The sequence below is a fragment of the Capsicum annuum genome, chromosome 6 (genome assembly GCF_002878395.1).
Source record: "Capsicum annuum cultivar UCD-10X-F1 chromosome 6, UCD10Xv1.1, whole genome shotgun sequence".
NCBI lineage: Eukaryota > Viridiplantae > Streptophyta > Magnoliopsida > Solanales > Solanaceae > Capsicum > Capsicum annuum.
The window spans coordinates 30,584,950-30,593,131 of record NC_061116.1 but is presented as its reverse complement, the minus strand read 5'-3'; positions in this window follow the sequence as shown (position 1 = coordinate 30,593,131).

Sequence of the window (8,182 nt, the reverse complement as noted above, 5' to 3'; positions counted from 1 at the left end):
GTGACCATATCTAGTTCTGAAAGTTATCTTTGAAATGTAATATTCTCTGACTGTAAGATGATGATAGCCGGACCTGAGGTCTATCTTAGAGAAATAACTATCACCCTAATATTGGTTGGACAAGTCATCAATTTTAGGGAGTGGATACTTATTATTGATTTTGAATTTAGTCAACTGACAATAGTCGATGCACATTCTAAGAGAACCATCTTTGTTACGCATGAATAGAACTAGAGTGTCCTAGGGAGAAACACTAAGCCTGATGAAACCCTTATCTAAGAGATCTTTTAACTGTTCCTTCAATTCCCTAAGCTCAGCTAGATCCATTCTATAAGGTGGAATAATGATATGCTAGTATCTGGAAGGATATCTATTCCAAAGTTAATTTTTCTTTTGGGAGGAATTCCTAGAAAATCTTCAGGGAATGCATCTAGAAATTCCCTTACTAATGAAGTTGACTCAAGAATCGAAGTCTATGAATTTGAGTCTTTAACTCAAACAAAATGGTAAACACACCCATTAGATATCTTCTTTCTTACTTTAAGATATGAAACAATCTGACCCCTAAGTATTGAAGTACTACCCCTTCATTAAATGACTGGTTTATCGGAAAAGTGAAAAATAAAGAATTCTATTTATACAATAAGGAATAGCATGAGCGAAGCTAATCCATGCTGTGAATGATATTAAAATTAGTTATCTCTAACTCCACCTGATCAACTGAGGTGACTTTCTAAGAAACTGTGATCGAATGATTTTTGTAAACTCGTCTGGCTAGAATAGATTCACCCACTAGGGTAGACACAGAGAAAGGCTCTGCTAATGCTTTGGGACTGACACCAAAATTGATATCTATATAACGAGTCACAAATGAAAGTAATGCTCCAGGGTCTTATAAAAAATTAACATGCAGATGAAAGACCTGTAATGTACCCGTAACAACATTAGGAGAACATTCCTGATCATGATAATTCTGGAGAGCATATAACCTATTCTAGGACTGCCCACTAGTTACACTAAAAGTGGCACCCTGCTGAGGTGGGAGACCTACTAGAGCTACAGAATGATTGGACTGACTCTGCTGACCAGTCCCTGGGAAATTCCTGACCCTATGACCTATCTTTCCATTCAAAAACACACATTACTACCAGCCTTACACTCATCTTGAAGATTCTTACAACATTTCTAACAAAGCGGATTAGTACGACTACTATTTACACTACCCTAGGGCTTAAAGCTTGGTGCCCTATCCCTACTGTCTTGCTGAACTTAGGCACTGGCGCACTAGCTTAGGATAGAGCTGGGGCTAGAAATTTACGATGGAATTGAGAACCACTACATCCTTCTGACCTAAGCTAAAAAAAGTTGAAACTACTTCTTCTGGCCCCTTATTCTCTCTCTCCTTCTCTTTACAATTCTTCTCCTTAATCTGCTAAGCATGAACTATGAGTCTAGATAGGTCCATCTCCTTAATCAACATGGTAGTTCTTCACTCCGTAACTATACTATCAGCTACACTAGATACAAACTTAGTCATTCTAGACCTATTATCCTCCACCATAGTAGGAGCATACCTCACCAACTGAGTGAACTTAAGTGAGTGCTCCTTCTCCCTTATATTAACCTACTTCAAATTAATGAAATCCTAAATCTTAGTTTCCCAAAATTCTACGTGAAATAACCTATCTATGAAAGTTATGGAAAACTCTTTCCACTCTACTGGCCTTGTATCAATACCTCGGTTCTCCTTCCACTACTAAAACTAAGTATGAACTACATCCTGCAACTAATATGCAGCCAACTCTTCACTCTCACTCGAAGTGATGCCCATGATATTTATCACTTTCTGTACTATGTCCAAAAACTTCTATGGATCCTTCTAAGACTTAGATCTAGAAAATAGAGGGGGATTCATCCAAGTGAAATCTCAAATCCTAACTGTAACTTTATTTTCCACTAGATTAGCTGAGGAAACTACTTGATAGTTATTTTGAGTATCTACAGAATGGTCTAGTATAGTGAAAGCGGCCCTGAATTAGGCGTGAGAGACATACTCATTCAGGGGATCTTCTTGAACAAGTGGTACTACGGGATGATCCATGTTCCATCTTCTATTATTTCTTTTGGGAGGCATTTTCTGTAAATGGAACAAAGGATGAGTTAGAAAGAGGGATCAAATAGAGCTCATGCTCTTTTGCATGACATAAACACAGTAAGAAGGGAAACATTCCTAAAATGTCTTGTAGCGTCTTACCTAGAAGTGTGGCGTGCTTCATACAAATGCACAAGACTCGACTTAATGCGTCTTTCAAACTCCATAGGACACTTTAAAACCTTAGGCTCTTCTACCAAGTTTTGTCATGACACGAGGCTACCCTCTAGTCGCGACAATGGTGGTTGTGGTTATAAGTGACCATAAGCTAACCCATGAAATGGTACCTACTTTAAGCACTAAGTAAAATAGTATTACATGACATGGACTGATGATAAACTGATAAGATACTATAAATTTAAATTCTAAAATAAGTAGTAATGATAAGTCTGGAATATCTGAATGAAAAATTAAAAACTAAAATGTCTGTTTAAACGACATATAAAAACTGAAAGAACTGACTAACTATCTAACTAGCTGTCCAAAAGCCTCTAAACGTTGTAAAGAGTCAATGGGACAAACCCCTAACAAACTCCGACTGATTGAACATAAGAAAATACTAAAATAACTGAGAAAATATATCATATGCTCGATGGATAAGGACTCACCACTATTGCTGATGGATAATACTGAGCTATCTAAGAACGGTTGGGAAACTGAACGTCCAAATCTATGTTATAAGACAACATAGCACAAAGAAAAGTATGCGATCAGGACTTTGAACGTATTGGTATGTGAGATAAGGACTGACTAAAATGCATGAGATAACTGAGCATAAATGCATGAACATATAATATATGATAATGCAAGACCAAGTATAAACATGTTTCTAAAATAATTTGTAATTTGTAAGACTGAATTCTATATAACTAAATAACTGAAAATCTATATGCTATGATCAAACAAACCTGAGCTGAGATATATTGAATATTGACTGAGACTGTGAGAGGTATCATGTAACTAACATGCCATAATATGAGCTAATTGGGTTCTAACTAGTAACCCAAATTATAAGGGTGTTAGTATCATACCGTGGGTACTAATACTGGCTGTGTGGATCGACTAAACTAGTGTCCCAAAGAACTAGGGAGTCGTCCTCTACTGGAAGGTGCTCTTATAAATATATATCAACCCTTATTTGGTAGGAATATATCTCAAACCTACGCTAGCTATGTAGTTATAGAACTCAGGGAATGATAATAAAGGTTACAACCTCTACTGGCAGGTGAGCTCCTATCCCTGGGCTCGCAAGGTGCTAAATCCTACTCCCAACTGAACAGACACTAATACTGAACTGAACTAACTTCAATTGAACATTATTTTTGATAGTGCTCATCATGATCATAAATGTCTGAGTATAATGATAAGATTCATTGATTAACCGACTTATTACTTGAAAATCTGAAATAATGTAAAACACATAAGTATAGGGTGTTCATAACCCGCCAGCACTGATTGATCATAAATATCTGACATCAAAAATTAAAACTATAGTATGGAATTATGGTTCAAAGACCGAAAACATAGCTAATCACCAAATAAGTGAGAATCATGAACTTGAATGTGGGAATGTGTTAAACGTAAGGAAAACAATATGAATACATGAATAAATTCATAATTTGATATTAAAGCATGAAATTTACTTGAATATGCCATGGGAAATTGTAGTTTAAAATATGAATTAACCTAACCTTTCTTGGGATAATATGTGGACATGAAACTGAGTTCAATTACTAAGGAAAGACATGAATTTAAGCTTTCTTAAACATATAAAACTACATAATAAGAGAAAAATCCATACTTTAATCAAAAGGAAGATTTTTGTTTTTAATGGGTGAAAGAGACCCATTGATGAATACCCCATATACCTCAATAGCGAGATTCTTGAATATTTCTTAAGGGCTTCTTGAACTTGGAATCTTGAACTCTTAATTTCTTGAGAAAGATCTTGGGTTTGTTCTTTGGAATGGTGGAGGGTTTCTTGAGATTAATTTTGAGTGAAAGGGATAAATAATTCCCTTTTAGAAGTCCCAAATTGAGTTAAGGATGAATTGGGTTGAGGGAAATAAATCAAATTCCCCTTGGGCTCTTAAATCATAAAGTTGTGCTAGACTAACCAATGTGATGTGTTTCTCTCTTTGGGGAAGAAAGCAATGCACCGTGTTTCTTACTCCGAAGGAGAAAACAAAGAATCACAGAACCTTGTACCATGGAAGAGACTAATGCGCCATGGTTTTATTGCATTGGATCTCTATTTCAGCCATCCAAACATGTCCCAAACCTTATCCAAAAATATCAAAACTCTTTCGAGACATACTATTAACCTCCATAAATATGAATCAACTCAAAAACCAATGTCTAAAGGTCAAGAAGACCAAAACAAAGATCCATGAAGTTTTTGGGTCCTTAAAATGACTATGTCCTTAACACTTGGTGAAAATTTCATGATTTGGACCCTTAAGCATAAAACTACAACTAAACCAAGCATAGGATCTTATAAGGTATTACAATATCTTCCCTTTGTAATATTCATCCTAGAATGAGACTGGTTAGAATAAGAATACTAAGGCAACTAAGATCATATACTGAATTTGCATGACTTGGAACATGATTACATCACTGAGTCTAAAGCATGATACATGAACTAAACTAATTTTGTAAATGCATACAATGTCATGAGAATGTTTATGTAGATGAAACTGAGAATAGAAATGAGTCAATCTAAGAAAAATCATTACCTCAAGATAAATCTGAGTTTGTGGCAAAAAGATGAGGGTACTTGGTTTGTATATCTACTTCTACTTCCGATGTAGATCCCTCAATAGACTGATTGCACCATAGAACTTTAACTAAGGGAACTTCTTTATTCCATATCCTACGAATCTAACGATTAAGGATATCATCTGGGAATTCTTCTTAGGAAAGGCTATCCTTAACACCTATATTTTCCAAAGAAATAATAGAAACTGAATCACCAATACACTTCTTTAACAAAGAAACATGGAACAATGGATGTACTAATACAAATCTGTAGGCAACCCAAGATCATAAGCTACCTTCCTAAAATGGTTCAAGATTCTATATGGTCTAACATAGCAGGGACTAAGCTTCCCCTTCTTTCTAAACCTCTTTACTCCATTCATAGGTGAAATCTTCAAATATACTAAATTACTAACCTCAAACTAGAGATCCCTTCTCCTAACATTTGCATAAGATTTCTGATGGCTTTAGGCTATCTTCAGCCTCTCTCGAATCTACTAAAATTTCTCTATTGTCTTAAATACTAATTCTGGACCTATCAAAGCAGCCTCACTTACCTCAAACCAACTAATAGAAGATCTACATCTCCTTCCATAGAGAGCCTTAAATAGAGATGAAACACCCTAGTTTTTGACCTTAGAAAATTTCTTAGAATTTTTTTCTTTGAACCTAGTATGACTCTAGGGTACAAGTCATATGTTGGGGTACAAATAGAATGGACCTGTCGTATGCTGACCAGTGTTGATTGGTGGGATGGATTTGGTCACTTAAATGGGTACGACTTACGAAGTACGAGTCGTATGGTTGGATACGGATTATTTGGGTTGGGTTTTTCCTTCACTAAAACTTAGAATTATTAACCTAAGTTGGGTCTGAGTAGAGTGTCTCCCCATGATCCATAAGATAGTATATGAGTCATATATTACACTCGTATGTGGATAGTATTCAATCTTTTTGATATTTCTATGTTGTCAGGAGTATAGGTTGAAGGTATGGTATGCTATGGATACGACTTGGGTTGGATGATTCATATGTTGTACAATGTTGGGTCCAAGGACTAAGGCTTAGGATATGAGTGATAGGTAACATTCGTATCGAAGGGTACGACTCATGTGGGTCAGTCGTATCCCTATGACTGGATTTTGTACAACTTTAGTGGGTTTTTTTTGGACATTTTCCCACTTAACCTAATAGAATCCCATGACTTCTAACCTAATCGGGAGAGTATTTACCCTATTATTTGATTTATTAACACTTTGAAACTATTCCTAAACACTCTATAATCTCCTCAAGAGCTTTAGGGCAAGGGAAGCTAGGGTTTCATCTTAAGGACCAATTTGGGGATCTTGTTGGTGCTTTTTATTCTTATACTTTGTCAATTAAGGCATTCTCTCTTCCCTCATTATGATTTCCAACTAAAGTCATGGTTTCTACTATTGGTTTTCATGATTTCATTATTGTATGCTTTTGGTTTTCAAATATGATTTGGGGGTTTTGATTATAAATGGTTGGTCATGGTTTTAATTATGCTTTATGTGCATTAAGGGTGGTTTTTAATGCTTTGATTTTAGAGGAATATTTAAATGGTAATTGGAATTGGTTTTGGTTACATTACGCCCCCAATGTATTTGGCAAAATGCTTATATGGATGTTTTCATTGCATTAATGTATTTTTAATGGAACTCTTGCTTGTTTTAAATATGGTAAAGGGACTCAAATGTCTTAAATGCTTTAAAAAAGTAAAAATCTAAATGGTAATGCTTGTAATGTACATAGTGATTCCCAAGTAGTTTGATATAGTAAATAGAAAGGCACTTGAAAGTCCCCTTAATCTATAAATGGTTGGCTACGAAAAATACTTACAAATTATGGTTGGTATGATGGTACCACTACAAATGGCCTTAGTTATTAAATGGATAATGGTTTGGTTGGTTAGAAAATAGTTTTAATTGGGCATTAAAAGGGTAGGTATAGCAAAGCCGTAGAAGGTAGAGGTCTCGGGGGGGACAAAAACTTAAAAATCATATTTGTCGATGTGAGGTTTGGTCTTGGTGATCTTGTGCTTGATTTTACACTTTATATTGGGGGATGTACTAGTCATACTAGGTTATTTTCTTCGGTTGTATAGCTTTACACACTGTGGCCCTTTTAGCAGGGGGAGCTAAACCTATATAGCCCGTGGGTGGTTTAGGACGGTAAAGCTACACAACCCAGGTAAAGGTTGTAAGTGCATGCTAAACACGGTTCCCTTTTTCAGCATGGTTATATATATATGTATGGTTTAATTCATTAAGGATTGTTTAATTGGTCTTATAAATGGCATTATTTTATCCTTATCCTGAGTTCATACTAGTGATCACCCACTAACCTATCTACTGGTGGTTGTATACCTATATTATGCTGGAATCGGTTATTTCATTCCTCCTATATAGTGATTTGACTTGGGGATCAGTATTTTGATCGATGTGGTGAGTTTTAATTCTTTTGGAAGGCCCCATTTCATGTTATGGATATTTTCAGACGCTTTGATTATATTTTGGATATTGGTTTTTGGAATGGTTGGGGATATATCCCAATCAAATATTTTACTCTTTTTGTTAGAGGCTTTGTGGTACTACTTTGGGTTGGTATAGGTGGGATCAGTATTGGTGTCATCCTTAGTATTACCATTGGTATTAGGGTTGACATCATTGGACGATATTGTTAGTTGTTTCATCATATTATATTTTGGTATTGATTATATTATTTCTTGGTATTTCCTTAGTTATGGCCTTGTTTATGGCCTTTAGTTTTGTACGGCCAGATGGTTGGTACGGTTGGACTCGGTTGGATTGGTCATGGTTGTGATCCTATCCCAGAGTCTTGACTTGGAAAATAACATTATCTTGTTAAATATTTTGAATTCAGATAACTCTGAGCAGGCGGATGTAAGTTGGGGTTGGGTAACGGGGGAGGTCTCTGGTCCTAGTTGGACATGGGATGCCCATTATGACTAGGTCCAATTTTGGGTTGCATTAAGTTGGTACCAGAGCTTTAGTTTCATGGTCAATTAGGAGTCCACAAAGCTGTGCCAAGTAGAGTCTCTTTTAGGGGTATGTATTATACCACACTCATAAGGGAGAGGCTACATGATATTTAGGAATGGTTCACTTTCTTGGTATTCTATTTTCATTATTTAAGTCTAAGGTCCTAGAATCTTCTCTAATATTTATTTGTTCATTTTTCAAATCATGCTTTGTAGATTTGGAACACAAGGAAATTATTCTGTCC